Source organism: Lactuca virosa, chromosome 4 (genome assembly GCF_052849685.1).
Source record: "Lactuca virosa cultivar CGN04683 chromosome 4, Lactuca_virosa_CGN04683_v6, whole genome shotgun sequence".
NCBI classification, from domain to species: domain Eukaryota; kingdom Viridiplantae; phylum Streptophyta; class Magnoliopsida; order Asterales; family Asteraceae; genus Lactuca; species Lactuca virosa.
The window spans coordinates 458,920,806-458,931,012 of NC_136429.1; positions in this window are offsets into that span (position 1 = coordinate 458,920,806).

Genomic DNA, 10,207 nt, shown 5'->3' on the forward strand with positions numbered 1-10,207 from the left:
GAATCAAGAGAACTGCTGCCACCACCGTGAGGTGGTGGCTGTCATCGTAAATTCCACTGCCTGCCGCCATTCCTTCCACTTTTCGGCGTTGCTGCCATCGTGAACAGCTGCTGCTGTCGCCGTGTACTTTCGTGTGTATGTGTGTATGTGTGTTTGTAATTAGATTAGGGTGTGAGTGTGATTATCGGATGTTGTAACAAATCGGTATAGTGGAAAGGAAAAAAACCAAACCACCACCGTGAGGTGGTGGCTGCCGCCATCGGCCGCCGTGTCGGGTGGCAGTGTGCTTGACTTGTGAGTTTGATTAGTTTTGGAGGTGCTTGAAATCCTAATGGGCCTCATAAGCCCTAATGGGCCCAATGAAGCTTAATGGGCCTAAGGAAAACGCTAATGGACTTAATGACTTTCTAGTGGGCCTAGTAGGCCCGATAAAGCCCTAATTGACCTAAAAGCCCAACAAATTTATAAATGGGCTAGTAGTTGGGTTGGAAACCCTAAGTAGGGTTTGGAAAACCCTAATGCCAATAAAGCCCTAATTTTTGGGGAATTAATCGGAACACGCGGGAATTATTTAATAATTTGAAATATTAAATAATAACCAATGGTAAAAATTAATCTAAGCAACATTGGACTTAATTGATTAAGTCCTTAATGGGTTAAGTAGGAAACTTAACCCTAATCATCATTTTATGTAAAACCCTAATTTCACTTGGGTTTATTGTTTGGCCTTTCTATTGGGCCTTGATGATTGAATTATTATTGGGCCATCCAAAGTCAAGCAATTGGACTAGAATAATTAATGGGTTTTGAGGTAAGGCCCATATGAGGAGTGGGGCCCAATTTGGAAAATTGGGCCATAGATGGGCCATAGTCTGGGCCTTAATGATTATATATGATGTTGGGCCTTAAAATAAGGTCTTGTATAGACTTGGGCCCAATTTGGAAAATTAGGCCATATGTTGGACTTTGAGTCCTAGTCGACTTTGGGCCTATGAATTGGGTCTTGGGCTTGAATAAGCCAAGCTAGGGGTAATGTAGTAATTACCCAAAGCATGTACTTATGGTTATGTAGTGGAACCCAAATATTAATTTGGTAATGTTTTGATATTGACAGATCGGGAATCTGTCATCCAGCAGCTAGGGTTGAGTCTGTGGGACTTCAGCAGTGTGGGGTTGAGTCTTCGGGACTTCAGCAGTGCGAGGTGAGTTACCTTCCAGTAGGGGTGGGTCTAAGGCCACACTGCCGGCCCACCAACAGGGGTAGTTGGTAGATAATTGTCTTTGTGATAATTATCTTGGTATGCTTATGTGATATGCTTATGAGATATGCTTATGAGATATGCTTATGTGATATGCTATGTGTGTCAGTGGTAGTAGCAGGGAATAGTTCTTCCCTGACTCGATCCTTAGGATCGAAGGGTAGGTCAGTACCCCAGATATGCCTGACTGTATGATTATATCATGTTATTATATGATAGTGGTAGGGGTGAAATAGTCCCTGGTTACCGGTTGAAAGATACCGATGGCGGATACCGGTTGAAAGATACCGATGTCGGATACCGGTTGAAAGATACTGATGGCAGTTACCGGTTGAAAGATACTGATGGTATTATGTGGTATTTGGTATGATGGTGGAACTCACTAAGCTTCGTACTTACGGTTTACATTTTTGGTTTCAGGTACTCGTTTTCAAAGGAAAGGAGCCGGCTTGATCGCAGCGCATCACACTATGTTTTCCGCACATGAGATCTTTGGGATTACACTCTGATATGGTTTTATGATAAAATGCTTTGATTATTGACACTTTGGTTTTGACATGAGATATGAATATGAATTTTTTATTACTGATGGTTTTATATTATAACTTAATCAAAACGAAATTTTTGGCCTTGAATTTTGGGATGTTACAAGTTGGTATCAGAGCCTTGGTTTGAGGGATTCGGGCACACTCTCGGGTATGTCTGGACTCAAACTGAGGGTTTGGTATGAAAATTGTCAAAAGAAAATCATTTTATAAAAAGAATTTGAAAAGAATTTGGACGGAGAAAAGAACTTTGAAAAGAACAAGGTGTGTGATGCGTTCAATCAGTCGAGCTCAAGTAAGTTTTCCCCAAAATACGCATACATGTTATGTTATGAAATGATATGATTATGAGAACTGCATGCTAGATTACGGCTAAGGATCTAGGAGGATGCCTTACATGCCTGCTGTATGTGCTTGTTGAGTTGCATGATAGTACTGATCAATTAGTGATAGGATAGCCTGTTTAGGTTATGCCTGATTGCGTGAGCCTTATAATTGCATGCTAGTATAGATCCCTGACAAGAGGATAGATTGATTTGATTGGAATATGTTGGTTAGATTTTTCCATTGTCCGAATACTGCTTGGTTTGTGCTTTGTGGAACTCTTAAGTGATGGGAGTCAGCTACTAAGTCGATGTGACGACATCCACGAGGTAGATGACTGGCATCGTGGAGAGTTCTTCAGCAGCTGATGGCAGGACGAGATCGAGAACCTAGGGAAGCCTAGGATATGATTCAGTGGGTTAGTAGTGAGGCTCAGTGAGACTAGGGTGTACCAGTTAAGGAAGTGACTTGGAGGATCCAGGATGATTGCTGAGGAAAGTATGGATAGGTGTGGAAGGTCGTATTGGGCCCGTACTAGTGAAAGCACAAGATCCATACTCGAATCAGTGAGAGTCTTGGAGAATCTAAGAAGCTTTAGGGAAGAGTTTGTGACCCAGTTTGGGGACAGAGGATGTTCCAGTTGTTGCAACTTAGCCATTGGCAAGCGAGCTAGTGAGCGTGACAGGGTGTCAGACCCTGAAGGATATGATTTCCAAGAGTTGCAGATGCGAGATCGATTTGGAGCACCCTGGAAAGAGAGGGTTGTGCCAGGTGCGTATAGTAGAGGATCCCGGGAAGAGACCCATGACTTCCGATCATCGGGTGAAAGGCCAGCAGGGCCTGAGTCAGTGCAACACGTACAAGACAGTGCACAAGGGAGTTTGTCGCTCCGAGGGTTTAGGCTACTACAGGGTAACGGGGTTGGTCATGTCAGCAGAAGGTGATTAGTATTCCTCCAGATGTTGCGGGTATTTCATATTCTATTGCTACTAGATGGATGTTGGGGATACGTATCGTGTTGGAGTTCTGAGTAAATTTGGATAAGTTAGATCTCGGGTCGGTTTCCTGCTAGCGTTTGGGTTATCAAGGATCATATATGCCATCCTGCATGCCAAAAGGTCCTTGATGAACCCACAGAGGGACGCATCTTACAAAGTGGGTTCCGCGCGTACCGTTATCATTTCGGATCCTTGTCGGGATCTATGCAGGAGTATTATTTAGAGGATACTCGGTCAGGGTTAGAGTGATAGTTCTCCAGCGAAGTCAGCGTTCAGGGGTTCTATCATTCTTCAGGTATGGTCGGTAATTGTCTATGGATGAACTTTGGAGTTCAAGGCACTACCGTTGGTAGGACAGAGCTGGTGACAGGAAAAGGGTAGTGTCAGTCGTGGGTGTTAGATGCAAAAGTGGTTGGTCATCGCATGTTCAAGAGAATTGTATTTTCGCATGGGCTGTGTTCGGTTAGAGTTCAGTGGTACTGCAAGATTGGAAGTGGGAACGAGGATTCGTTAGCCAGAGTAAAGATTGAGACCTTCGATTGACAGCATGGGAGATGGATTGTGGTGTCAGATTGGACCAGATTTCAAGAGTACTCTTCAAGATTTCAGAGGATGGGTGATCTTAAGGTTTAATTAGTGATTAAACGCTAGCATTGGTAAGCACAGCTCGTCATCAGTGGGATATTAGAAAGCGAGACATATTGGGAATCCTTCAATTCTCGCATGCCGTGAAGACTTAGTCGAATCTAAGTGGGGAGAGACTTTTTATAAAGTTCTCCAACCGTGAGTTCTGGTTGCACAAGGTGTAATCTCTTGGGCACCTTGTCAACCAGAAGGGTATTCTGGTCGATCCGGCCAAGATAGAGGCCGCGATGCAGTGGGAGATTCCGAGATCTCCAACTGAGATTCGGAGCTTCCCGGGTATCACCCGAATCTATCCCACATCTCAACTTGAAAAAGTGCTTGTCCGACGTGACTCTTGTAATCCCACTTGTCGAGATCGAAATCAATGAGAGTCCCAACTTCGTGTAGGAACCTATAGAGATCATGGACCGGGAGGTCAAGCGAACAAAGAAAAGTCGTATCCCGATAGTGGGGGTTCGCTGGAACGCCAAGCGAAGACCTGATTTCACTTGGGAGCAAGAGGATCTGATTAGGCTAAAGTATCCTCATCTTTTGCTTCGCTAAATTGTATCTACGCGTGTGCTTGAACTTTAATTTCAGGAAGAAATTCCCTCTAACGGGGGGATGATGTGACAACCCGAAATTTTCATTTGTATAAACTCCGCGGTCAAGCACATCAAATTAAATCCAAATTCATTTTAGTACGTTTTTGGCCGGTTTTCAGTCCGTTGGGTGTTTTTATTTTATACTCGTCAAGCGAACAAATAAAAGGAAGTATACTTTAGAGTTTGTCGTGCATCACGTAAGTCTCAAAACTCCAAGAGTTTGGAGTTTACGGCCCCAAACATGGAGTTTACGGCCGTAAACTCTAAAGAGTATAAATATGACACTTAGTCATTTTTAGCTCACTTTTCACTTCCTAAGTCAAGAACACCCAAGATTCTCTCTCAAGTATCATAAGATCATCTCTTCAAATCCGCCAAAATGTAAGTGTTTCCTTCCTAGATTCGAACATGCAACACTTAATCTAGTGTTTATACATCATTTCATCCATGGATTCTTCATCTTTTCTTAGATCTTCAAGTGTTCTTCAAAACACCAAGAACACACACTAGTGTTCTTGGCCCTTAAACACTCCTACAAGCCTCCTATAAGTAAGTACACTCCTCCTAACTAGTTGTTTGCTTAGAATACATGTTAAACCCTTGAAGAACATCAAAATTCCGAAGAACATATGTGTTTACGGTTCAAGGAGATCTCCTTAGACCGTAAACACCTTCAAGTGGGGTTTAGGTGCCCCTAACACCTTCTATGGCTTGTATAAAGGACTAGAACCTTGCATGCATGAGCTAGAAACACCAAAACATGGAATAGTTGGGTAACCATGAGTTTACGGCCGTAAACTCATGGGTTTACGACCGTAAACTCTCAAGGAGTGGTCCAAGGACCGTAAACTCCAAAGAAGGGCCATTTCGAGCCCTAGTCACTTCCTAAGCCTTGGATTCGAGTCTAGCTTACTTCCTTGTGTGGTTTAGGACCTTAAAACACCCAATGACACCATTGCCATGAGTTTACGGCCGTAAACTCATGGGGGAAATGGTCCCAGAACCGTAAACCCATATGGTGCTACCATATGGGGAGTAAACTCCAATGTGAGGCCATACTCTCTTAAGATGCAACCCTTAGCACTCCTAGCACTTGAAACAAAGTGATTTCATGTATTTGAGTGTCTTTACTTGCTTAATTAGTTATTAAATGACTAATTAGATACATAAATGTATCATTGCATGCTCAATAGGATCCGCGTGTGTGTTCAAGTCCTCACTTGACACTTAGCATCCTATACCACCCGTTCATCCGAATCACCCACTTCAGGTGAGTTCATACCCCTTAATCAACCTTTTAAATGATTTTAAATGATTTTATGGGGAGGGGAATACAATTTTAATTGATAAGTTATTATATCAATCCATGTGATTAATAACTGTCAATCAAATCGATTTTTGCATGTTAAACTGTTTTATCCAGCTAAAGGTTTTCATATCTTGTTTTCAAATCTCTTTTAAAGTACCAAAACCTCTTTTTAAATTACCAAGCTTTTATCAAAGTCTTTTAAACTTATATTCTTGATAGATTCATGTCTATATAGATATAGTTATATAAGTAGGGTTTGAAGGACTTAGGACTGATAGCCCGCTTTATTTCATGTTCCTTGTTTGGTTGTGGACTTAGAGCATCCGGTTATTGGTCCGAGTGTCGTTGAAGTCCTAGTTATATATTATGTATATCTGGTTAGATATTAAAACTCTTATTCCAGTTAAACACCTTTGGGTAGCAAAGGCACCTAGATAACCTCTCAAGTAAACTATAATAGGTATAGTTTAGAAACCAACTATAACTTTCATGAAGGAGAACTTAGTTATATCTGTATTCTAAAAACTTGTACTTTTAGTAAAAAGAAAGGTATATAGAAATCAAAACACGAGATACATCCTCATGACGTGGATTTCACCGTTGTCGAGCGGTAACCAGAGTCTCCTGGAGGGAGAGCGGGCATTGTGTGTATAGATCTATACGAGACAGACCATCCCACATCCTGACTGCTAGCTACAGTCCCGGCCGACCAAGCCAAGGGGTGAAATATGTCACATTCATTTCGAAGCCAGCAGGTCGTCGTGTTTACATCCATCAATCACTATGGTTACGAGTATCTTTACAATTACCTTATAATTCATGGCTTTAAGGTAATAAGTGTCATCACGGTACCTTCTAGATATAAAACCATCATAACCTATTTTCCTAATTATACACTAGGCCACATTTTAAACCTTTAAACTAACCTACCTGGGATTAAAGGCTACTATAGACTCCCCGGGGCGTATTGTTCACTTTATACCGCCTGGAGTCTGTATTTCATTCATTTAGACTCTTCGAGGCATATTGTTCACTTTATACCGCCTGGAGTCTGTATTTCATTCATTTAGACTCTTCGAGGCATATTGTTCACTTTATACCGCCTGGAGTCTGTATTTCATTCATTTAGACTCTTCGAGGCGTATTGTTCACTTAATACTGTCTGGAGTCTGTATTTCATTCATTTAGACTCTCCGAGGTGTATTGTTCATTTAATACCACCTGGAGTGTGTATTTTATCACTTTATAAATAGCAACGTCATTGCTGAAGTAAAGCATTATTTTCCCTATTACTTTTACTTGTGACCTTTGCGCATATTCATTAAAGTATAAACTATATTTTGATAATGATAGTAACTTTTGGGGGAAAATACTCCTTAATAAATAAAACAGTCGGGTCTTGGTAGAAGACTGCTTTTAGTGGAGAAACTCATTCGTTTAAACATAAAACAATCGGGTCTTGGTAGAAGACTACTTTTATTAGGAAATATAGGATTTTCTGGAAGGAATTCTAATACTCTGTAAACTCAAATTACCATCATCTAATGAGATTATTTTGAAGAAAAACATGTATTTACATCAATGTCATTAAAATACTTATGAACTCACCAGCATTAAAATGTTGATACTCTCTTTCAAAATAACTTGTATTCTCAGGTCGTCAGTAGACAGGTACACTCCGGGAGCTTTTGTGAAGACAGCCTTGTACCAAGCTGCAGCTTATGTTATTTCCTATATCTACTTTTGATGTTGCTGCTAAATGTAACCTACGTAAGAATTATTACTATTAATGCAATGGTTGTTGTACTTTGATTACTATACTGCATATGTTGTGATACTTGACATGACGTCCTCCACCCCAGAACGTTTCCGCCGTTCCGGTTTTGGGGTGTGACAGATTGGTATCAGAGCATTGTTTATAGTGAGCTCAGTATATCAATTCATAAAAGATATACAACCTATAAATACAATGGGATAAAATACTCTGACCAAGAATTATACTTTAAAATATAACCATATTTTAAAAAAGTATAAGAACATCCAAAATATAAAAACCCAAGCCAGTATCACAAGAAGAACAAGAATAAAAGTCTTTGGATGTTGAGCATTACCGTCAAACCTGGGCAGTTATGTAATCGTAAGCTGGAATAAATGTAACCTGATCAACTACATTTATTCGAGATGCGACTAACGTGTGCTTGGGGGTGATGGTGGTGTTGCAACGAATCTGAAACTTACCAAATAGGAATGCTAGAGCCAAACATAAAGTTTAAAATACTATAGGAGTATTTTATGATACTAAAAGACTAACAATAAACCCAAAAGCATGTTCAGAAGTTTTAGAATCAAACATGAAATTTAAGTACTATGGGAGTATTTTAGGAACCATAAATAACCTTGCATGAAAACTAAAAGAGATCCTTATTGATAGACCTATGATTACAAAGTGTATACTCCCAAGGTTATGTATAGTGAGGATCTCATAGGCTAAGAATATGTGGTTTCGCTCTACTTCCTTTTCTTTGTTTGGATGTGGATATAGAGTAGTATCACATATTCGAAGGCCTGTCAGATCTAAGTTATATATATGATTTGTGTACACTATGTAATTGTAGCCGGACTCGATATGGATCACCCAGTAAAATGTTTTAATAATCTTTTAAGATTCTTTAGACATTCCCATTCTCGCACAAACCCCTTTAGGAAACCTTATCCACTTCAGTAATCAGCAGAGGAGTCGATAAAGACCCATAAGAGGTTCATTGAGAAAGATTTCCAAGTAGGAAGTAAACGAACAGTGATGAGGCTATTGAAATCACCATGTGCCTATACCTTTTAGGGACATCGGTGGGGAATTCGCCTGAACTTCTGAGATTCCAGTCATCCATTATGATGTGATGACACTCAGAATCAGAATCAGAGGAAAGGCGGAGCAGAAGTTCAATATGTCTACGAGAGCAGAGAACCCTATATAGATACCTGGAGGAAACCAACGCTTGTTCCAGTCAGGGATAAGAGGTGGACAGAGGGAGCCAATGCATGGAACCCGAGAAGTGTTTCTACCTCTTTAACATCACGCTAATAATACAATTTAGTGAGTTAGTGATTACACTACTCACACTATGTGCTAGGCAAATCGTCTTTCCCGTCGCGATTAATATAAATAGATCGGATCACAAAACCTCGATTGAGAGTGTTTAGCCATAAGTTTTCATGAGCCTTTTCTTCCGTGATCTTCGTTCCGAACTTCTCTCGAATCTTTTCAAAGTCGGAGAGTGAACCTCTCCAATATAAAGATAACTTAGTAGGAATGACACCCCTTTTATGGCTTTCCGATACACTTACTCCTACTCTTTTACCCAGACTGCATCATAGGGATGTAGGTCGACGCTCAGATAACCATAAATCAAGGCGCGGGAAAATTTATGCCTATCATAGTAAAGAAGGATATGTCTAGGGTTAACCATCGTTTCTCGTCGTCTTCTGTTCCTTTTCGTGTAGGAAAAACCATGCCTCCAAAGAAACGTAACCAACCCGCTGGTAAGACACCGATTCTTCAAATCGATGAAGCTACGTTTCAAGCTGCAGTTTCAGCAGCCGTAGCAGCTGTCATGGCTCACTTGAATGATAACAACGCCAATGTTAGCAGGAGCCCTATCGGGAATCCCGATCATAGCAATGGACGGCAGCAATCAGCACCGGTGTGTAAAGCCACCTAAGAACTCCAACCTAATCCACTGAAAAGAAAGTTTGAGAACGAGGAGGGAAGTACCTCGACTCAAGGACCTTCCGAAGGGCAACGAGCTGAAGTGGTCAATGCCTCTGCCAACCCTTCTGCCTCGACACCTGGAAGACCATACCTAGGAAACCTCCCCCGCTGCCACAAGTGTAACTACCATCATCATAGTATCTGTCGAGAACTCTTTTGTGTTAGGTGCAACATGAAGGGGAATACCGCTCGCATCTGCAAAACCCCGGTTGAGTTCATTACATCAACCACCAATGTTGGGACCAGTCCAATATGCCACCTATGTGGTGAAATTGGACACTTCAAGAGGGACTGCCCAGCTGAAAGAAATGACAAGGGCGCAGGAGGAGTTTAACCCTAATGCCTAAGGGGAAACATCAGGGAACCCGGTAGAATTTTTGTACGTTTCTCAATCCTAAGTAGCTAACCGAAAACTTTAATTAATCAATTCTAATTGTAATTACTCCCTCGTTAAGGCGAAAGTCGCAGCACTGTTATAAAACTTGAAAACCCATCAGGTAAAGCTATGATGGCTTAGTATATACGTTAAGGCCATTTATAATTAAGATTGATAGACCTCGAGCGAGTGATGCTGCCTTATCTCCTGTTCCTTGTTTGGTTGTGGATTTAGGGCGGAGTCGCTCAGTCAACAATCCTTTTAATCTTAATTATACATGACTAGTGTATACTAGGCGGTTATAGAGAGGCCTCGTGAGAAATCCATTCATGAAAAGTACATTATTCCAAAACACCAGGACCCCTAGAGTTCAACATCAATCACGACGGTCCAAGTAT